This window comes from Dipodomys merriami, unplaced genomic scaffold, assembly GCF_024711535.1.
Source record: "Dipodomys merriami isolate MVZ:Mamm:240054 unplaced genomic scaffold, mDipMer1.0.p SCAF_14, whole genome shotgun sequence".
Classification (NCBI taxonomy): Eukaryota; Metazoa; Chordata; class Mammalia; order Rodentia; family Heteromyidae; genus Dipodomys; species Dipodomys merriami.
The window spans coordinates 7,631,945-7,655,147 of record NW_027202715.1 but is presented as its reverse complement, the minus strand read 5'-3'; the positions used below and the strand labels follow the sequence as shown (position 1 = coordinate 7,655,147).

Here is a 23,203-nt window from a genome sequence, read left to right as displayed (position 1 = left end):
AAACTGAGAAGGCAGAAACACCCCCCAGCTGGGTTCATCTTAGAGAAGAAGGTAAGCCGGGTTGGCAGGCCACACTTGCTGTTTATCCATTTATCCACACTGGTGGATCCATGTGCCCAAAAGCTAAGGTCTAACGGGGCAGGGTGGGGCAAGGCACTCATCTGTAGCCGGGTGGAGACAGAAGGAACCAAGATGCTGTTGGTCTAGACTCGACCACAGAGAGATTCTCACCTGAAGCAATGCACCCGGCTGGCTGCCCAGAGGCTTCCCCGCCTGCCTCCCTCCCCCAGGGCACACACACCAGGTACCTGCCCAAAGCTCTCTATTAGAGGGGAGCAAAGCTGGCAACTATACCCCTGGGGTTACTCATCTGTTCCAACAGATAATAGGCTGATAAGGAACAGTCTGAGATAAAGCCTTCTGCAGGGAGACACCCCAAGATTCCTCTTAGCAGTGGGAGAAGGCATCTTGGTTTGTCTTCCTAGCTCCTGGCTCTGCTAGTTCACATCTGTCATCCTAGCTTACACAGGAGGCTGAGATCTGAGGACTGCAGTTCAAAGCCATCCTGGATAGGAAAGTCCATGAGATTCTTATTTCCAGTTAATCACCAGAAAACTGGAAGTGATGCTGTGGCTCAAAGTGGTAGACAGCACCCAGGCCCCACAACTGACAGAAGGGCTCCTGGGACAGACTCAAGACCCCAAAGTACCATACCTGGGACATGACTGGTGTTCCCCAGGATGAAGCACTGCTTTGGGAAAGCAGGGACTAAATTGTATCTACTGTGGGAGCTCTGAGTGCCATCTCTGCTCAGAGAGCTGGCTCAGCCCACCACATGCTTGCTGCCAGGGCTTTGAGGGGCAGCCTGCATGGCAGACACAGGATGACAGAAATGGAAGCAATAGCAGTTAGGGACTGGCCTGGGGACAACCCCTTCCCCAAGGCCTCCTGCTGCCTATATTTGGCTGTGGCAAGGCCTGGCAAGAATGACTAGAATCTGATGTGTCCCTCCCTGTCCCCTCTTCCTGACACCTGGTGGCTCCCAGATTGGGGGGGGAGGGGAATGTCCCACACCTTTAATCCACAGAGCCCCAGGATCTGAGACAGAACCTGCAATGTGTCTCAGCAGGCCTGAATGCCCGTGTTTACCCAACACAGAAGGGGGCCCTCCCTCCTGCCCTCCCCCAGTGGACATGCCATAGTAGGTTGTCTGCAGACTCTGCCTGTTGTGTGTAGGCTGTGTACGAAGCCCAGGCCCCTGGCCCTGCCCAAAGTCTTGCCCAAGAGGCCCAGCAGCCTGGCCCAGGCTGTGGTTACCAACACTGAGCCAATTCTCCCAGGAAGCCAAGCAAGACCAGCAGGCACAGCTGACTCACAGGTGTCCTCAGATCCAGTAGCTTTACTCAAAACAGCCCAGCCCAGGAGGAGCAGAGACCAAGGCCTGAACCTCCAGCTCCAACCTGCAAGGGGCAGGCAAAGAAGGGACTGGCAAAAAGGGGCCCAAGGAAGTCAGAGCATGCACACAGGACAGCCGTGACTCCCCAGCCACTAAAGGGCTCAGTTCTTTCTCAAGCAGAGTGTCCAAGTCATTTCCAAGTTCAAGTATGTGTATTCCAAACCACAGACCCACCAACGTTGTGTCACCACAGCGGTGTCATCTGTTAGTCACTATGCAAGGAATACTCTAGAATGTTTGCTAAAGCCATGGGTATTGGGAGATCAGAGCTAAAGGTAACCACCATCCTGCCAGACCAGGGCCATAATAGTGCAAAGCGTGGGGCAATGCGTGGGGCACAAGGGGCGTGGGAATACCGTCCACTTAACCTAGTAGCACAGAAGAGCAAGCTGTGTCCAGAGTAGGCTTTGCAGAATGTCTAAAAGTGGGAGACAAGGGTGGCCTGGGAAACATTTGGAAAGTAGAAGTATGGGGGCTTCAGTACAGTACTGCCTACATCCTCCCAAAGCCAAGTTCTGGGGACAGAAATCCAACGTCATGCCTGAAGTTCAAGGGAGGAAGCAATCCTGGTGCCGGTGGCTCAATCCTGTAATCCTAGCTACTCAAAAGGCTGAGATCTGAGGACTGTGATTAGAAGCCAGCCCAGGCAGGAAAGTCTGTGAAACTCACATCTCCAGTTAACTACCAGAAAACCAGAAGTGGAGCTATGGCTCAAAGTGGTAGAGTGATAGCCTTGAGCAAAAGAGCTCAAGGACAGCACCTAGGCTCTAAGTTCAAGCCCCAAGACTAGCAAAGAAAGAAAGAAAGGAAGAAAGGAAGAAAGAAAGGAAGAAAGAAAGAAAGGAAGAAGGAAAGAAAGAAAGAAAGAAAGAAAGAAAGAAAGAAAGAAAGAAAGAAAGAAAGAAAGAAAGAAAGAAAGAAAGAAAGAAAGAAAGAAAGTTAGAGGTCTGGGAATGTGGCTTAATGGTAGAGTGCTTGCCAAGCATGGGCTCGAATCCTCTACCACATAAACAGAAAAGGCCAGAAGTGGCTCTGTGGCTCAAGTGGTAGAAACCTAAAAAGAAGCTCAAGGACAATGCCCAGACTCTGAATTCAAGCCCCAGGATGGAGAGAGAGAGAGAAAGAGGGAGAGAGACAGACAGACAGACAGACAGACAGACAGACAGACAGACAGACAGACAGACAGACAGACAGACAGACAGACAGAGGTTAAGAGATCTGGAGCTCAGGCAGGTAGAAAAGGTAAAGTCTAGTCTACACAAGTTTAAAAAACAAAACAAACAAACACAAAACCCACTTAAAGAAAAGAACAAGCCCAACACCATGTTTGCTAATCTTCCCAGTCTTTTTTGGCATGAAAAATCTAAATAAGATGGGAGGGCAAGGTATAAAAATGCAAGGTAGAATTATTTACTACATGGAACCAAAAGAGACAAGGTAAATAAAGGAAATACAAAGACTCAAGCCAGAAAGCATCAGTTTTGAAAGACAGTCACTGGTAGAAAAGCTAGTCCTGGTCTTAGAGATAAGATAAGCTTCGGAAAAAGATGACGGCTCACACCTGTAATCTCTGCCACCTGTAATCCCCGTTACTCAGAAGACTGAGATCTGAGAATCCTGATTCAGAGCCAGCGTAGGCGGGAAAGTCCACGAGACTCTAATCTCCAATTAACCACCAAAAAAGCTGGAAGTAGTGGTAGAGTCGAGACTTGAGCAAAACAGCTAAGAGACAGCAGCCAGGCCCTGAGTTCAAGCCCCAGTGCCGGCATGTACGCACAGGCAAATATACACAAACATACACAGATAGCAATAAGTAATAACAGTGATAACAGATCTATAGGCTGACCAAACTCTAGCCAGTGAGCCTCAGAATGTAACTGTGTGCTGAGAAAATCAAGGGACTGGATTTCTGGTCGGCTGCCCTGTCTGGTTAGCTGAGGCTTGCATCTCCACGCCAGGTACAGACTAGAGCTGTAAGAATAAGACACAGCTGATATCTCACAGGGGACAAACCGGTGAAGAAGGAGGACTGGTAGAACTCAGAGGGGACTTCCAGGAGAAGAGTCGATGACAAAAGTGAATTCTGAGCTAGGCACTAGTAGCTCACACCTGTAATCCTAACTACTTGGGAGGCTGAGATCTAAAGATTGTGTTTTAAAGCCAGCTCTGGCAGGAAAGTCCATGAGATTCTCATCTCTAATTAACTACCAAAACAAGCCAGAAGAAGAGCTGTGGCTGAAGTGGTACAGCACTAACCTTTAGGAAAAAAAAAAAAAAAAAGCTCAGGGACAGTGCCGAGACCCTGAGGTTCAAGTTCTACGACCAGCATTAAAAAGTTAAATATGCCGGTGGCTCACGCCTATAATCCTAGCTACTTAGGAGGTTGAGATTTGAGGATCATGGTTCAAAGCCAGCCGGGGCAGGAAAGTCCGTGAGACTCTTATCTCCAATAAACCAACAGAAAACTGGAAGTGGCACTGTGGCTCATGTGGTAAAGCGCTAGCCTTAAGCTGAAGAGCTGAGGGATAGTGCCCCATCTCAGAGTTCAAGCATCATAACCAAAAAAAAAAAATAAATAAAGTTATAACAGCAGGCAAAAGACTCATTCCATCCCTGACCTACAACCTGAAATCTTGAGAGGGTCTCAAGTAGACCCATCACCTTCAGGTAACAATGCTCAAATAGACTCCCAGAAGAGGGTCTTGGCTGCAGAGGGCCTTAAGAAATGGATGGGTGGAGGAGAGCCAGGGTGTGTCAACACCAGGAAGCTATTATGGTAGAGGTCACATCTGCTGACCCTGACCAGAGCCACTTCCCAGCTTAAGGGCTGCCCTTGGGGCTTTGAGGGCCAGGGCTAGGACCACAGGGAGACACAAAGACACCTCCCAGTCATGGGCCACTGAGTGCAGGTCAGAAAGGGTGGGAGAGGACCCCAATACTTCACCGATGCCCAGCAATCATTCTACTACCACCAACACCCAGCCTAGGACTATGACACATAGGTGTAGGATTCTGTTTCTTTAGATAGAGGGCTCCCCCTCTCTCAGTAGGCTGTGTGTGCCTGCTGCTGGCCAACCCAGCAAGGGCTTTCACTGGGCTCCCTCCTTGGCCCTGGGAGGCTGCCCTTTCTGCCCATTCCACAGATGAACCTGCAGGGCTCTTCCTCTGGGGTCATTCTGGTCCCAGGTCTGGCGGGGAAGCCAACCATCAGCTAAATGCCAGGCAGGAACCACAGTGGGTGTTGGCGGAGACACCTACTGCCCACCCCACCCGGTGACAAGTACGAATGACCGGAGGGGCTGGGCCTTGGACCCTTGTCCTGGCTGCTTGGGGAGACCAGATCCAAGGCTGTGCAGAGCCCAGAGCCTAACCAGGTGCTGCTGCAGGGCTGGGGGGAGAGGGTGCGGTCACCAGGCTGTGGTTTTGCACTGGGCTAACTCGTGGCTTCTGAGCAACCAACCCCATTGCCAAAGGCAGTGGGCAACCTCTGAGGCCACTGAAGGACATGTCAGCCATTGGAGGGAGGGATCAGGGGCTATGTGGTACAGCACTAGTCAGAAAGCAGAGAGCAGGCAGCTTGAAGTGGAGGCCAGGGCCACCCTGAGCCACATCTTCAAGGTGAAGAAAGGTGACCCAGGACCTGCTCAGGTTCAGACCAGAGTCAGCTGGCTTGATTTCCACCATCTCCCAGCTCTACCCACTGTTAGAAATAGCTCGGGATGTTGGGGTGTCGAATTGGAATAAGGACACCAACTCGAAGAAAACTTGGCAAGGCAAAGTTTACTTCTGCAGAAGTGTGCACCAACAGCCCCAAATCTGGCAGGCAAGCAAGCACACAAGAACCGGCAGGCCATTCTCTTTCCATCTCTAACTCGGGAGTCCCCGCCCTCTACTCCCATTGGCTGAGCTCAGGTTCACAATCTGGAAAAGGATGTTGCTTAATTAGCAGGATTAAAATTTAAGGATCTTCTAACAAAGATGTCATAATTAAAGTGGCAGGAAAAGGATGGCGCGTGTAACTAAGATGTAATTAGCAGGGGCCAAATCCAAATGGCCAAAGCAGGAACTTTTCATTAGAACAAGTCTCACAAGATTAACAGAAAGGAAACAAACTATTTTGATTGAAAAGACACTTTTCTCGTACCACATCACTCTGGTCATGGTGACCACCCTTTTTGTGCCCCTGAGGGTCATAGGAACCCCACTTCAGTCACCAAAAGCCAAGAAGGCTCTGAGACATGGACCCCTAGAGACACTAGCCTCAGAAAGGAATTTTTTTCTTTTTTGGGGGGGGGGCAGTTCTGGGGCTCAAACTCCACCTAGGCACTGTCCCTGGGCTGCTTTGTGCTCAAGGCTAGTGCTCTATCACTCGAGCCACAGCATTACTGCCAGGCTTTTCTGAGTAGTTACTGGAGATGAGAATCTCACAGACTTTCCTGCCAAAGCTGGCTTCAAACCACGATCCTCAGAGCTCAGCCTCCTGAGTAGCTAGAATGGCAGACCTGAGTGAGCCACCAGAGCCTGGCTCCAGGCTGGAATCTTTCTATGAAGAGAGACCAAAAAAAAGACTGGGATTGGCCAGTCAGGGCAGAGAGCCAGGTAATCCCAATTTTCCCGTTACTGATGGAGAAACTGAGGTTCCAGGATGGGAGCAGACGAGTTGAAGGTACTTTTGAACTAATAAGAATCTAGGGATCATCATCCTGGATTAATCCCAGGGAGCCAAGACAGAGAGCTGCCTTCTTTGACCTCAACCTCAAGTTCAGGAAGTTGCAACACTTCCTTGTTTCCATAGTAACCAACTACTGCTCCAGGAATACACTGAAATGTTTTTGTTCCCTCCTCTGTGCAGGCCCTGGGCCAGGCTGTGAGGACACAGAACGGAAAGAGGGGGTGTAAAGGGAGGCACAGTCCCACCCCAGCGCAAGATAATCCCAGGCGATGCAGTGGGAAAGGAGAGACACAGGAGGATGGATCTTGCATGGAAAAGAAATCCCTAACATCTGAGACTATGAGAATTCAGAGGTGGCAGCTTCCGAATTGGGCTCTTAGGAGTGAGTAGGAGTTCACCAGACTGAATTGTGAGGCTCATAGGTGTTCAGAACTGGCATATACCAAGGCCGAGGGTATCGGGATGATTGAACATGATAGGGAACCATGGTGTATAGGATAGCACAGTAGACTAAGGCAAGAGAATTTGCCAGAGTGGAAGACAGAGATCAACTGCAGACCAGGGTACCAGGAACACTTCCTTCTGTCTGTTTTCTCAGTTATTCAATGGGCATCATGACAGAGTTGCGGCAGCACCAGAAGAGACAGACACAGAAGGAAAGGGGCCTAGAACCCCAGAACATGGAAACTTAGGAGATTTTCCATCCCCCAAACCACAGGCTGCTTTCCAGAAGTGGACAGGCACCCCCAAAGTGTTTCCCTGTACAGAGTCAATACCAGTGCACCCAGGACCAGAACTTTCTTGCCACTCATTTCCAGTGACTGTAAAAGTCCACCAGCTGCAGCTGTAACTCTGTGGTCAAGAGCTTGCCCAGCATGCACAAGGACCTCGGTTTGTTCCTCAGTACTGCCCAAAACATCAAAAGGCCATCTAGATGTCCATAATTGTCCTCTATAGTCAACTCTCAGCAACTGGCCAGAGGGAAAGTCTCAGTCCTTGGTATAAAATCTGCCAGTGGCAGATACTTGTAATCCTAGCTTCATACTTGTAATCCTAGCTACTTACTGAAGAGGCTGAGACTGAGAGGCTTGCAGTTTGAGGCCAGCCCCTAGTAGAAAAGCCCATGAAATTCCATCTCAACAGAAGGAAGTTAGGTTGACATGTTGACATGTGCCTGAAATCTCAGCTACCATAGGAAGCCTAAAATAGATGAGCTGAAGTCCAGGCATGCGCCCAGGCAAGAAGTGAGACCCAATCTCAAAAATAACCAGCAGCTCTCTTACAGCTAGTCAGAGGCCTGAGATATAAAGATCGCAGTTGGAAGCCAGTGTAGGCAGACAAATCATAAGCCTCACCTCCAATTAACTAGCCAAAAAAAGACAGAGCTGGAGGCATGACTCAAGGGGTAGAGCACCAGCCATTTTTGCAAAGGGCAAAGAAAAAAAAGAGCTGGAGGCTCTGAGTTGGAGCCCTAGAATGGACACAAGGAAAGGGAAAGGGAAAGGGAAGGGAAGGGAAAGGGAAAGGGAAGGGAAGGGAAGGGAAGGGAAGGGAAGGGAAGGGAAAGGGAAAGGGAAAGGGAAAGGGAAAGGGAAAGGGAAAGGGAAAGGGAAAGGGAAAGGGAAGTAGAAAGGGAAGTGGAAAGGGAAGTGGAAAGGGAAGTGGAAAGGGAAGTGGAAAAGGAAAAGAAAGGAAGGGGGAAAACCAGCAAAAATTCAGTCCCTAATACCATTAAAATAAATACCATCACAAAAAAGTGATTAAAGGTATGGCTTGCTGGATGGAGTTCAAAGACTAAGCTTCAAATTCCAGTACCAGTAGCTTTCAAATCATGGAGCTTGAAGTCAGTCAGTCAGTAGCTGTTCCTGTATCAGTAAGTCCCTCTGTGATCTGGCTCCTCACCCCATGCTGACTTCCTTTCAGCTGCCTCCTGCCCTCCTTCCATCCAGCCACACTGGCCTCCCTGACTTTCCTAGAGGACATTATCCATGTACCTGCACAGGGCCTTTGCACACACTATTCCCTCTGCCTGCATAGTTTCTCCCTCAAATGTTTTCAGGATTCATTCCTCACCTCCCTGGGTCACCTGCTCAAGTGCAGTCTCTTCACAGAAGCCTGCCTCGGCCTGCACCGCACTTTTCTTTTTCTTTCTTTTTTTGGTTGGTCATGGGGCTTGAACTCTGGGCTTGGGTGCTGTCTCTCAGCTCTTCAGCTGAAGGCGAGTGCTCTAACACTTGAGCCACAGTGCCACTTCAGGTTTTCTGGTGATTAATTGGAGATAAGAGTCTAACAAACTTTCCTGCTTGGGCTGGCTTTGAACCGTGATCCTCAGATCTTAGCCTCCTGAGTAGCTAGGATTACAAGCGTGAGCCACTGGCTTCCGGCCTTTGTTGCACATTTCTACATTACTTTTTCCTGACGTGATTCTCTTCAAAGCACGTGTCATAACTCATGACATCAGTAAGTTGTTGACTTGTTGACTGTCTCATCTGCCTGAATATAAGCAGGGTCTCTGTCAACTTTGTCCTGTATCACCAAGGCCTGCACTAGCACCAGCAGGTAACTTGCTCTGTACTCCCAGTGCTGGTGCTCCTCAGATCTACAAGGAAAGTGGGGTGGGCTGGAGGGCAACAGGAGGCCAGGAAAGAATACCATCGTTGCTGCTCTGTCTGTCCTCTCCAGGGCCAAAGACCACCTCTGGAAGAGGAAGGTGAGGACAGAAAAGCCAAGCATCTTGCTGGCTCCACAGCTTCTTCTCTGGGCCTTCTTCTGGCCTTCCTTCCTTCTTTGGGCCCCAGTTGTCTAACCTGGAAAATGTGATGAGGAGGAGCGAGGCCGGCAGGATGCCCAGTCCCTCTTGTTCCAATAGTTTGAGTCTTTGTTGTGTCTTTGGGCCCTGGAAAAGGTCATGCCAACTGAAACTATAGCCATCAATCCAAGATACTTGGCCACAAAAGTCAGATAACTGGGCAAGGAAGAAGTCTTGGGGGGTTCCTGAGGCCCTTATCCCATTCACAGTGCCAGATGGACAAGCCCCAAGAGGCTGAAGGGAAGTGCCCTCTCCTAGTGCACCCACAGGGGCCACAGTGAAGCAACGCCCACTGACCCTCAGGCCCAGTGAGGGCCGAGCACCTTGTGACACAAGACTGAGAAACGCAGGTGAGGCAGTACATATGGCCCTAGCTGTAGAGCACTCTCTCCCTGCGCCTCACTCTGTGGAGAGACACAGTAGGGGCCCAGTATGATTCCTGGAATACCTGGGGCAGTGTGTGTGTGGGGGGGGGGGGGGGGGTCCTGGGGCTAGACCTTGGGGTCTGGGACCTATCCCTGAGTTTTTGTGCTCAAGGCTAGTGCTTTGCCACTTGAGCCACATACACAGCTCTATTTCTAGCTTTTTGCTGGCTAACTGGAGATCAGAGTATCATGGACTTTCTTGCCCCCTACTGACTTTGAACCACAGTCTTCAGATCCCAGTCTGCTGAGTGGCTGGGATTACAGACGTGAGCCACCAGTGCCCTGTTAAACACCTGGGTTTTGTTCCAGATCTGCAAAAAGGACTTGTCCCTCCGGGTCAGACTCAGCAGCTCAATGACAGGGTTGGTCCGGATAGTCCCCAAGGTCTTTCTGAGCCCCCATGATCATCATGGCACCATGGTAATAAGACACGGGCACAGCAGCAAAGGCCCGGCCCTCCCATCAACTCCCACAGCAGCCCCAGGTGAGGCCAGAACAAGAAGCGGAGCTTGTGGCTCAGACTCCAACCCCAGCACACCTTGCACAACGCCTAAGGATGTGCAGGTAGGATATCCCCTCTACTTCCCAGCTCAGGGCTCCATCTCCAGGGCAGATGATCAAGCTGAGAGGAAGAGCCAGGAAGACAAACTTCCTCCCTGAGCCCCCCAGCATGCATGACCACTTTCAGCGGGCCACTTTCTTCCCTTCCTAGCCAAGCGGCCCACCAGTCCACTTCCACACCTTTTGATCTGCAAGGGTGATTTCCAGGTTGGGGCTGATGCCGCCAAACGGCCTATGCTCTAATCAGAAGCAGAAAGAATTAAAAAGGCCCAGGGGACAGGAGAACACCACCTCCACACCCTCTCTGCCTACTCCAGCCTGGCAATACCCTGCCTCGAGAAAGGTCTCTGGGGATACGATCCCTGGTGTGCAGTGGAGAGGGGGTTCCTGAGAACCGAATTCCCCATCCTGGAGTTTGGGGATGAGTATGGACCATATATATCCTTGGAGGGAGGTTCCAGATGGAAGGAGTTGCTAGGGAGGCAGAGAGAAGCCTCCCCCACCCCTCCTCCTCAGGGTGCATAAGTCCATGCAGGAAGATGCTTTCTGGCCATGTTGTACACTGAGCAAGAGTCATCGGCACCCTGGGTATTAGATAAGGTAGCGGCTAAGGTTACTTGAGGTCGTGGGAATCAAGGGTGTGTGGAGACCGGAGGTGGTGCAGATGGGGGTGGCCAGGCACCTCTGGGGACCTAGCTATCCACAAGAGGGAGGCCATCCACAAGACAGAAAGTCCCAGATTTCTACAGCCCGTGAGGACTCCCACTCCAGAAGTAGGCCCAACTCCTGTCTAAAGGGCCAAGCTCTGCGAATGAAGTAGAACAGACCCCTGGGCGGGTCAGATGAGGCATCTGAAGTCACTCTTCGGCAATGGGTAAATAGATCTAGACCTCCTCCCGCAACAAGAAATTAGAAATCACCAGGCACCGGCGGTTCATGCCTGTAATCCTAACTACTCAGGAGGCTGAGAGCTGAGAATTGGAAGCTAGCAAAGGCAAAGAAAAGCTGGTGAGACTCTTCTCTCCAATGAGCCAGATGTGAAGCTGTCGCTCACATGGTAGATTGCCAGCCTTTAGGTAAAAACTCAAAGCCCTGAATTCAAGGCCCAGTAGCAGCATAGGAGAGAGAGAAAGAGAAAGAAAGAGACCAGAAATCACCCTAGTGCTTTTCTGTTCTTTTCCTGGGACCTGGGGTACACTAGAGAAATCCCCTCACTCACTCCCTGCCAACCACAAAACCTATTTCTCAGCACCCAGCAAGTCAGAGACATGGGACCATGAGTGGGGAAGCAGGGTCATGACTCACAATCACAGACGGGGACCACAGTTTTCCTCACGGTCCCGGCCTGCCTCTCCCCACAAGTATCCAGATAATCCCAAGGAAGGACTTGAGTGTGAGGGTGCTCTCTGGAAATTCTAGGGGGCCCCCAAGGGGAGGAACATTAACCAGACAGCACAGATACTATAGACCAGTGGTGGAAACTGGCTTCCTAACCCAGAGGCCATAATCCCTGAACTGGTGATCCTGCCAGGCTTTCCTAGAAGAAGTGGGTGGGGCTTCCCCTTCACTCTAATCCTTTGACCCTCCCACAACTAGGTACTACTTCTCACAGACAACAAGATGGGTGGGACCTTTTCATCAGAAGGATCACCTGCCTGATGTTCAACCTTCATCCCTGGAGGCTAACTGGCCCCTGTGCCAGGGTTTATGTCTCCAAGAATGTCACTACTAGTGGTCCAGTCCCATCCCTTCCCTTGGCCTCCATTTCCTCATCTGTGAAATGTCAAGCACCAATGGGTGGCAAATACCTGTAATCCTAGCTACTCAGGAGGCTGAGATCTGAGTAATGAGGTTTGAAGCCAGAACCAGCAGAAAAGTCTGTAAGGCTCTTATTGCCAACGAACCAGCAAAAACAAACAAACAAAACAAAAAAATAAAAAAATAAGTGGAGGTGTGGCTCAAGTGGTAGAGCATCACCTTTGAGCAAGAAACAAACAAAAAGCCAAGTGACAGCATGAGGTCCTGAGTTCAAATCCTAGTATTGGTGCTCACACATGCACGTAACCCCCCCCCCCCCACAGGTTGTAAGGACTCCCAAGAAGTGCCACAACAGAGCTGTGGACAAGAGGAGTGGAGCAGCAAAACCACTGTGGCAGCCAGGCACCAGTGGCTCATGAATCGCAGTTCAAAGCCAGCCAGGGTAGGAAAGTTCATGAGACTCTTATCTCCAATTAACCACCAGGAACCCAAAAATGGCACTGTGGCTCAAGTGGTAGAGTGCTAGCTTTGAGCTGAAGAGCTTAGGGACAGTGCACAGGACTTAAGTTCAAGTGCGACTGACCAAAAAACAAAAGCAAAAACAACAAAACTCCCAAAACAAAACAACCCATGGTTTTCCACTCAAAGACTGGGAACTTTATATCAGTGAGTCAAGGCCGCCATTTTGATAGGACTGCTAGGTGTCCCTGTTGACTGAAAGGCTGAGGAAAGGGAAAGGCATGCTGGCAGAGGTATGTCTGAAGGTGTAGGGCTCATGCCTGAGGGCGGAGATCCTTGAGGCTCACTTCTATAGGGACCTCGTAGAGGTCCTCACCCCTCTACCAAACTGGTCTGACTTTGGAGACTGCCCAGCCACAAACAGATCTGTGGTCTGGTGACCAAAAAGAAAAGGAAAGGAAAGAAAAAGAGGTCAGCAAAGTGGTAGAGATGCCTGCAGGCTGGAGGCAGGTAGAAGTAAGACAGGAGCAACCAAGAAAGTAGGCTGTGGGGAAGGCCTTTTTTATGGGGGGTGGGGCATGGAAGGGGTTGCCTAGGCCTGTTCTCCCCCATGGTGAGACTGTCTGGAAAGTGATTCTGTGATATACATTGCTGATCTAGCCAGGGCTGGGATTCCACACTACCTTCGCCACCCTGGTGTTCCATAGGTATGGACAGTCTTACTCTGCAAAAAAAAGGACTGGGTGGGGGGGTGCAGCTCTACAGTTTGGGCAACAGGAGGTTCTACTCTACAGCTGCCTAAGAGAGGGGGGAAGGTATCCTGCTACCCAAAGAACCCACTTTGGGACCCCATGTCGTGATCTCAGCTCATGATTGTCAAACGAAGAATTTGAAGACCCAAAGGCCCCCATAGTCTGTCTCCTCCTCACTTTACAATGCTTCTGCTCATCCCTGATCTTGTTTTCGTGAGGGGAAAAGTTAGTTACTCATCACCTACTCTATCTGTAAGGAGGGGGGAAATGTGATTCTCTCTTCACCAGGAACCCACCTTTTGAACCCATCTCTACTTTTTGAATACTTCCAAGAGGAATAGGCTTCTTTGGTGGGTGAATTAAGGTATACTTGGCAGCCAGGTGTACTGGCTCACACCTATAATCCCAGCTACTCCAGATGCACAGGTTAAAAAGTACAGCCAGAGGCTCACTCCAGAATTAAAGCAAGATCCTGCCTGAAAAAAGAAACGAAGACAAAAGAGGCTAAGGGGGTGGCTCCAGTGGTAGAGCATAAGGTCCTGAGTTCAAATCCCAGTACAAACAAAGAAACCAAAAAGAACTTCGATCCTTACTAGGGGGTCTCTCAAGGATGACAGCCAGCCCCTTCTGCTATAATCAGAGCCTATTAGACAATGAGTGGGGAAACGCTGGTTGGTCCTCAGGCAACTTGACTTTGGGCAGTCAGTAACTCCAGGTAAGGGGATGAGAGCAATGGTTATGGCAATGACCAGGGCTGCTACCATTCTTTTCTTTTCCATTTTTTTTTTTTTTTTTGTATTGAGGCTTGAGCTCAGGGCCTGGTTGCTGTCCCTTAGATTTTTCCCTCAAAGTTGGAGCTCTATGACTTAAGCCACAGCTCTATTTCCAGCTTTTTGGTGGTTAAGTGAAGATAAGAAAGAGGCTCATGGGCTTTCCTGCCTGGGATGACTTTCATCTATGAGTCTTAGATCTCAGCCTCCTGAGAAGCTAGGATTACAGGCATGAGCCACCATCTGCAGGAAAGGCCATCCCTCTTAAGCATTTATCGTGCAGGACGATGGGTATGCTTATCTTATCCTGCATGAGGGAGGCTGTAGGTGGACCCTGTCTAGTTGTATTAAGTCTTACACACATGAGCAAGATCATAACAGCAAAGACATTTCCCAAAGTCCCCAAGGTCACAGAAGATGACCCTGCGGGCTGACCCTAAGCAGCCTGAGAAAGGCTTGGCCTGTAATATTGACCTCCAGTAAATTGTTGAAGGTAGGGAGAGTGGGATCCACCCCAGGAGACGGTACTTAAAGTTACAACCCCTACCCAGTTCCCTCTTCGAGACACCTTGCTGCAGAAAAGCCACCCAGCTGTTGGAACTGTGGCTGGTCCCAGTACCTCTCTGGATTTGGGAGTTTCCCCACCTGCCATCCAGAAGGGTGGACAGAGACCCCAAAGGGCCCTCACCACTCCCAAGCCTCAGGAGTCTTGCCACAGGTGTGTGTAAGTCCTGTCTCAGCTCCGCCAGGCTGCTGGCTGGTAGGAGCTGCGTGCCAGCCCGGCTTCCTATTGCGGTCAAGGTCCACCCGAGGAGCAGGAGTGGGAGTTGGGGGAGGAGCCCTGGGGTAGGGCAAGGTCCAAGCACTGGCATCTCCTCTCTCAACGAGAGTCCAGCCCACTCTTCTTCCTGTGCCCTCACCTGGGTCTGACACAGGTGACTTGAAGGGTGGGGTGAGCAGGCCTTCGCCCCACTTCGCCATCCACAGAGGAGGGGGGAGCAGGAACAGCCTGAGAGTCATTAACCCAGTGAGGGACAAGGTCAGCCAGTGGAGGGCTGGGGGCAGGAGAAGGGGAAGGGAGCCACCCCTCCTCCGGAAAGGAACAGGCTTTGGTGGAGAAGAAACCTTGCACCCTCCCTGCAAGGATTATGTTTGTCTTTCCTCCTGTTATAATACCACCAACCTCTGCAAACATACACTGAGCAGGTGCTGGTGGCTCATGCCTATAATCCTATCTACTCAGGAAGCTGAGTTCTGAGGATCTCAGGTCAAAGCCAGCCCAGCCAGGCATGTCTATGAGACTCTTATCTATCTCCAGGTAAGCACCAAAAAGTCAGAAGTGGAAGGTATGGATCAGTGGTAGAGTGCCCAGCTTTGAGTGAAAAGGCTAAGGAACAGTTCCCAGACCCTAAGCTCAAGCACCAGGACCGACACAAAACAAAGCAAAACAACCCTGCTGGACTGGAGGTCCAACACCACCCTACAGCCCCATCTTCCCACCTGCAGCAGGGACCATGGCAGGGGCCACTGAAACCCTGTTACCAGAGAAGCCAGAGGCCAGCCCTGTCCTCCAGGTTCATGGGGACAGGAAGAACATTTATGTATGCGCTCTGAAAGAGCAGCTAAGGGGGCTGGGCCTGGCAAACAGTAGATGCTCCATAAATGTTTAATGAATTCATAGCCTTGCAGAGCCAGGCTTCCAGGGCCAGCTTTGCCTCCCATTCACAGCTGACCTCAGGCCTTCCAAGGTTCAGTTTCCTGCCTAGAAAAGGAAAAGCAGAGCAGGTAACCCAATCAGCCCCAACTTCTCCATGCTTAGGATTTCAAAGCCCAGAGCCAGGGAGGTTCCCAAGTGGAAGGAGGCTTCCAGGCAGGACACCTTACTGGACAGAAGGAGGCTGCAGGCAGGGCAGGGGCTCTGAAGACCACACAGCCATCCACTGTGGCCCACAGGGGTGGGTGGATGAAGAAAGTCCAGGGATGCAGAAATAGGGATGGGGAGAGGAAGGAGAGTGGGTACAGTTCCTATTCAAGCTAGACTCCATGAAAGAATTTTGGAAGAAAGAGGCATTGAAATTTCAAAATGGCTACTGTGTGTCTCTGTGTGTGTGTGTGTGTGTGTGTGTGTGTGTGTGTGTGTGTGTGTGTATGTATGTGTGTGTGTGTGTGTGTGTGTGAGCACACGCACGCGTGCATGCATGTATGTGCAAGCACGCCAGTCCTGCAACTCAAGGTCTAGGTACTGTCTCTGAGCTTCCTACTCCCCCCCCCCCCAAGGCTACTGCTCTACCACTTGAATCATAGCTCCACTTCTGGCTTTTTTTGGTGGTTATCTGAAGATGAGACTCTCACATACTTTCTTGCCCAGGCTGGCTTTGAACTAGGATCCTCAGATCTCAGCCTCCTGGGTAGCTAGGATTAAAGGAGGTTAAGCCACCAGCAATGGGCAGAATGACTGCATTTTAATACCATATCTCCTAGTAGAGGGGCCTGACCATTGCCTGCTCTGCTCTAAAGCGGACATGGGGGAGACAGATGTATGTTGGGGGAGGGGTGCATCCCATGTCTTGGGAGTATAGGAGGCAAGTCTGAAGAGGGTATGTGGGGGGGGGGTGTGAGTGAGGTGTGTATGTGTGTGTGTGTGTGTGTGCGTGTGTGTAGACAGTCTCACATACATACACACAGAGAGAACAGGCCTTTCATTCCCTGTCTGGGGCCAGGCAGACATCTTTAGAGGATTCACCAGCCCTGGAAATTCCATTCCTGCCCTGAAGCTTTCAGAGGCAAAAAAAAAAATCACAGAGTCAGACCACACGTTCCTGCTACTCAACCACTACTGGCCACTGTGGCCCTTAGCCAGGCCCTCTACCTCTTGGGCCTCAGTTTCCCCATTGGCAAGGGAGTATGCTTAGTGATCTTAAGAGGGCCATGTTTGCTCTGACAGACAGCCTGACATGCTACAGAAAATACCCACCTCAGGCCCCCCACCCTGGAGACCTGGGAAGGCTGTCCGGGTCTTCCTGGTCCCCAGCTGGCTGTCCAAGGCTAAAGCAGAATAGAGTCCCTGCTCCGTCTGTCCTCAACAGCATGCGACAGCCAAAACCTTGAAGTGGTTACAATTACAGCCTGGCTAACAGGATTAGGGGAGCATTGAAATCGAAGAAATCTAATTAGCTCAGACACCCCGGCCTCCCCCCCCCCACACCCAGCAATCCCGTAAGTAACCCCAGCAGCTGGGCTTGAGGAAAAGGACAGACCTGAGCTCTCTGGGGCCACACTTATTACCTGTACAGGTGTGCTGAGCCAGGCCAGGCTTCCTTCCTAGGGGAGCTGCCAGCTTGGCCTGCCTGGCTGCCCTGCTGCCCTCAACCCCAACCAGCCACAGACTTGTCTAAGGCTGGCCACTTACCTAGGTGCCAGACCACCAGGTGCCAACCATAAGGTGACTGGCCCCAAGGGGTAGCCATCCCGCTTAGCCTGAGGACTGATTTGGCCAGGACAGGGGCAGTCTGAGTGGCCATCCATATCTATAGAAACTGCAACAGCCCAGGAAGACAGACTTGGGCTGCACAGGGACCTGGGGCTTCCCATACCTCTACAAGAGGTATGGGACAAGACCAGGGTTCTGGGCAAAGCTGATGCACATGGGGGTTATGGGCAGAGGACAACATCTGAAGCCCAGAATAAGCTGTAACACTGTGCCCAAAGAAGCCCAGCTGAGAGGATGTGACCCTCGCACACTGCTAGACCAGGAGAAGCTCACCTCTACCTGGTTTACCCCCTTCACCCTCGCTCTCATTGTGAGGGTCCACACAGGCATCAGCTTTATCTCCCAGTTTTGTTCAGGCTCTGACACAAGGCATGATGCTGGTATCTATCTGGAAGACTTCCAACTGTGCCAAAGGTTGTTCTGAGGGGCTTTTTTTTTTTTTTGCCACAAACTTCATTTTTCTTTTCTCTGAAATGGGCCGGAGGGGGGAGGGTAGGGGATAAATTCTAAATAATAGCCAGCTGACTGTGCTGTTATTGGGGTTAAATAAATTTGGCCGCCGATTCTCTATCCACCAAGTGCCATACGAAGAGGAGGGGCTGTGGCTACTCCGGTCCCAAGCCCCATGGCAGGCAGCCAGCTGGTGTGGTTAATTATTTATTTGGATTGATCTCCCTGCCCTTGCTGGATGTAAGCTCTTAAGGAGCATGAACTTCCGTGCCTTACTGGGCTCTGGGTCTTACGGGCCAAGGCCTTCACACTGCAGACACTCAATAAACATGGGTGGTATGGGTGCTGGAGCCCCCTTCCTTGCAGCCCCTTCCCAAGAGAGGAAGAGCTGAGAGGTAAAGCTGGCACACAGGACAGATGGCAGAGAGTCCCTTCAGGAAGAACCCTTCCCTGCTCCCCGAATGTCACTGTCAGTAAAGGCTGCAAGCAGCCATTCCAAGTGCTGTCCCTAAACACAAATATGTCAGCTCTGGAATCCATCATTGTTATAGAAAAAAAAATGAGAGTCAGGCCCTGATAGCTCATGCCTGCTGTAATACTACTCAGGAGGCTGAGATCTGAGGGACTCCGTCAGCCTCAGCAGAAAAGTACATGAGAGTTTATCTCTGATGAACCACCAAAAAGCAGGAAGCAGAGGGGTGGTTCATGTGATAGTTTGCCAGCCTTGCATAAAGAAGCTAAAATCAAAAGTGGGAGTCCCAGAGTTCAGGCCCCACTACTGGCAAAACAAATACAGAGAAGCAGGTAGCTCAAGGGGAAGGTATCTAAAATCCTCAACCAGCCCCTTGGCCTTCTATTCATTCTGCACCCACTCCCAAGCTGCCAAGTTGTCAGGAAACACATGCTGAGGGCTCACACATCCTCCTTTGCCCCATCCTTCAACAATTTCATCTCCTCTCAGCCACCCAGGGGGAGAGTAGACATTCTACCCTTGAACCCATTGTACAGATCAACAGACTGAGGCCTGCAGAATAAACTGACTGAAACTACAGTAGCCAGCAAACTGCAGCCTTCTTCTCCTTTTCCAGAGCTCAGACTCACAGCAGAGCTTGTGGCCCAGGCAGTCTGCCGCCACCCCAGCCTCAGGGGCTCTTCAGGACAAAGAGCGCTCCTCAGAGGGCCTGAGCAGAGGCCACTGTGTCCTGCTGAGAGGACCAGGCAGTCACCAGGCAAGACTGCAGCAGCAGCAGCATCGGGTAATTAAGCAGCCAGTCTTTGTTATCCACACAAAACCTAAGGAACCTCATAAAGATTCAACAGTGATAGGAGCCAAGCAGGGGCCCAGGGGAGCAGAGTTATGAATGAAAATGTAGGGGACCCAGTCATGACCTGGCAGGCCTTACTTCCTGGTTCCATGACGGGAATATGCCCCAAATTAACTTGTTGGTGTCTGGGTTTCTTATATCTAACCTCGAGACGTTTGGTTATGGACAAGTCTTGGACTCTGGCCCAGCCAGACAAGAGACTTCAGAAGGTCTGGCTTCCTTAGAAGGTGGTCTTGTGCCCCAGAGACTCACAGATCCAGTGTCCTCTTCTGCATCCACACTTGGCCATGGTGGTGGGGGGGGGGTAGTTTTCAGGTCTTCTCAGTCAGGTCCTTCTCCCTGTGATTTTCTAGAATGAGTCAATGGGTGGACACTTGTCCTAGACTGGGTCATCTCTAATGAGATGAGCTGGTGAAGTATTATTGTAACTAGGGAAGAATGGTGTGTGTGTGTGTGTGTGTGTGTGTGTGTGTGTGTGTGTGTGTGTGTGTGTGTGTGTGTGTGTGTGTGTGTGTGTGTGTGTGTGTGTGTGTGTGTGTGTGTGTGTGTGTGTGTGTGTGTGTGTGTGTGTTGCCGTTAAACACCATTTCTTCAATTTGCTACTACAACCTCCCTCTCCCTTCTTTAGAAGGGTGAAACCGGGGCACTTTGTACCTACAAAGAAACCAGCAACCCTTTTCTGCATAGAAAAGGCTATTTATTTAAAGGTTTTCATAGACCCAGTATTTTCTTATTCCCTTCCTTTCTCAATGGACCTTACTCTGAATGCCTCTTCTTCCCCCCCCCCCAAAAAAAATCTAACTCCCGAAAACTCTAAAGCCATCTTTACCACCACCCCACCAGGCCACTGCCACCCACACTCCCAAGTCTAAACTTCTGAGATTTACATGTGAAAATGTGTTTCATAACTGGGACCAAGAGATGCTTTGGACCTTGGGGTGGGGGTGGGGGGGCAGGAGACAAAAGCTCAACTGAAATTATAAAACTCAGAGGAAAAAAAAAAAGAAAGAAAGAAAAGAAAGCCACCTCCCTCTAGCCCCAAAGCCACACGTGCTCTGTAGCAGATAGGGCTTTCAATGTGTCTTTTGTTTGATGCTGGAGTTTCAACATCCTCAACTTGAAGAGGGAAAGGTCAGCACAAGGCTCCCGGGTATTCACAAACCCTCCTGGCCTCCACAGAGGGGCCAGGAAGAGCCAGAGAAAAGGGCTAAGAATTCCCTCTTCTTTTGGAACCCCTCAAAAAAAAAAGCAGTCAAGACAGAAAAATGGTGTGTGTGGTGGGGGGGGGGGTGGTTGCTCCCTCCTTGAAACTTCCCAGATAGCTTACAAGCAACTTTTCCACTCCTACCAAGCAAACTCTGGCAAAGGCAACTCTGGAATTTAACCAGCAGCCAAGTTGCCCAGCTCTCCAGCCCTACCGCCTGTCCCTTTATCTAAAGTACCTTCAAAAAAACAATAATAAGCAAACCCAGGCACCTCTGGGAACAGCCTCTGGCCTCCTGCCCTGCCCTGTGTAACCAGCCTGTCCTCACACCCACGGGGGAGGAGGAGACTGCACTAGTTAACCCTCTGGTCTACCAGGCTCCATTCCCAGGTTGCAGCAGGGAGACAAACTGTTGCTTAAGAGCCTTCAGAAACCCTTGGCACCAGGAGCCAGCTCCAGCCTGGCTCTGCCCAGCACCAAGCCAGGGGGCTTCCCCAGGGGAGCTTCCCACTGCCCTTTTAAATCTTAAGGATTGGGCTTTACTCTCCATGCCCAGGGCTGTCCACCGGGGGAGAAGGGGGGCGGCTCCCGATGTCCCTGGCAGAGCAGAGAGGACGGAAAGGCTGGCCGCACGGTGCCCTCGCCCCGCCAGCCCAGCCGCCAGCTTCTTGGAGGACCTCAGAGAGAACATTTGTTTGGGCTGCCAAGTTAAATCTTCCTCCCTCATGTCAGGGCATTGGAAAAGCAGTCAGGGGAGAGGAGAGGGAGGGGGGAGAGCGGGGGAAGAAGCAGAGGGAGGGAGGGAAAGAGGGAGGGAGCCAGAGAGTCGGGCAGCCCGGAGCCCCAGTTACTCGGGCACTGCCGGCCCAGGAAGCTGCAGCTGCGGGGCAGGCGCAGCCGGGGCTCCGGGCTCGGACCTAGCCGCCAGGCTTGCCCAATCGGGCGCGGGGTGCCAGACGCTCTCCCCGGCCCCATCAGCCCTGGCCTGGGAAAGGCTCTCATCCTGCACCCGGCTGAAGGTAAAGCAGAAAGGCAGAGGAGAGAAAAGTTTGCAGCAGGTAGAGGGGTAGGACTGGGCGGCCCTGCCCACCATCCTGTCCCCTGGGGAGGGTGCCCCCCCCCCCCCGGGCCGGCGGCCCCGGCGCGCTCCCGTCCGCCCTCCCTCCCGCCCGGGTTGTTTACATTCCTGGAGTGTCTTTTAAACCTTGGGCTGTGGCCGGCTCCCGGCCTTCTCCGGCGGCTCCGGGGCAGTCTCCCGTGAAAATCTACTGGCGCACAATGGCCAGGGAAGGCGGCCGCCCCTCGCCCGCGCCCCCCACCGCTCCGGGGGGGGAGCCTGCCCTCCGCACCGCGCCCTCTCCCCGCCCGGCCAGCTTCCTGGACAGATGTCCCCCCGTGGCAAGGGGACGACGCGCGCCCTGCCGCCTGCGCCCCAGACGCCGAGGCCGCGCTCCCCACTGTGTTCTCCCCAACCCAGACGCCGAGAATGGGTAGCAAGCTTCCAGAACCCGCTCCCCCCGTCTCTATCCCCCGACCCCAGCTCCAAGCCGGGCCCGGCCCCTCCACCTCGGTCTGGGGGCCGACCTCGCGCTCCCCCGGGGGCCGCAGCCGCGGGAGACAGAGGAAGAAAGAACCTGGAGAAATTACTTTCGCATTTGCACCACGCGCGCGCACACACAGCTTCCCTCGGGGTTCGCCCTCGGCCCGGGGCACCCCGTCCCAGCGTCGGTTTGAAAGCCCCCTGTGGCTTCCAAAACCCTCCGAGAAGCCCCCAGTACACACACCCCTCGGCGATCTCAGCTAGGACTTGCGCGCAGCGTTTCCCGGGGCAATTACCACCACCACCACCACCACCCCAACAACTTAACCGCGCTCCCACCTCCCATGTGCAAAAGTGTGTGTTTTCCCCGGAAATTTCAGATGCACAACTTACCACCCCACCGCCTGGCCACCCTGAAATCCGGCTCCTTCCCCGGCGCCTCTCAAATGCACACAAGCTCACAACTTCGCATCTCTCCTCCTAAGGAGGCAGGAGAGATAGAGACCGTCCTTCTCCGGTCCTTCCCTCCCTCTTCCAAATCCAGGTCCAACCCGGCCACCGGGTGTTCCGAGCCCAGAGCCCTGTAGGCGCGCCGGCAAGAGGCGGGCACCGGGTCCGCGCGCGCACAGAACCGCACTCGCGCCCCGCACACCCGACGATCCCCGGGTCCCCGCGCTCAGCCGGAGCCGGCTCGGCGCAGCCCGGTGCTAGCCGGCCGCCAGGGCCTCCAGCCCCGGCCGCCGAGGAGAGTGCACGGAGCCCACGCCGCTTGGCCGTTCGTCCCTCTCCCCTGGCCCAGGTGGACCCTTTAAGGGGAAAGCTCCCGCACTCTGCGCCCCCCACGCTCGCACACGGGGAAGCCGCGGGCAGCGGGAGCAAGCCTCGAGGCTAACGGGCGCCTGGCTCGGTCCCCAAACTTACCGGGCGCTGCGAACACCGCTGCCGCCGCTGGAGGACGCGCCGCCGCCGCCGCCGCTGCCACCGGTAGGGCCGGCTGGGGCCGAGGGGAGCGCAGTCAGGGCGCCGGGATCGGCTCGGCAGCGGCTCCGGCTCCCGCTCCGCGCCCGCCGGGGCTGGGGGGGGGGGGTCACCGCGCTGCGGCCGGTGCTGCTCGCTCTTCTGGCCGCCCGCTCGCTGCTCGCTCTCCCGGCCGGCCGCTCGCTCTCCCGGGCGCCCGCCGCCGCCGCCGCTCGCTTTTTTAATGTCCACAGACAGTGAAAAGGAACTCGGCGTTCGGGGGTGAGTAAGTGAATCAACTCGCCCGGAGCCCAGCAAGTTGAAGTGTCAGATTACATTGGCTATTCTATTTCCAAAGGGCCCCGCGCCGCCGGACGCTCGCAAAAGTCGGCGCGGAGTACGGAGCGGAGCGGAGGGCTGCGCCGCCGCAGCCTGCGCGCAGCCTTAGCACGCTCTGTCTGTCTCCCCGCTCTCGCTCTCCCTCGCTCTCTCTCTCGCTCTCTCTCTCCACCCCCCCGTCTCCCCCCCCTTCCTCTCTCGGTCTGCACTCGCGCTGCTCTCTTTCTCTGCCTTTC

The 23,203-nt window shown here is 52.8% G+C and overlaps 1 protein-coding gene across 5 annotated transcripts in view; it reads right to left on the bottom strand.

Moving 5' to 3' along the window:
• Positions 1-22,926, bottom strand: part of Zmiz1 (zinc finger MIZ-type containing 1) — a 226,944-nt gene extending 204,018 nt beyond the window's left edge. For all 5 annotated transcript variants that reach the window (XM_070020702.1, XM_070020701.1, XM_070020700.1 and 2 more), the window contains exon 1: positions 22,593-22,926. The gene's annotated coding sequence lies outside the window, so the exon portion shown is untranslated. The remainder of the gene's footprint in view (positions 1-22,592) is intronic.
• Between the last annotated feature and the right edge of the window lie 277 nt (positions 22,927-23,203).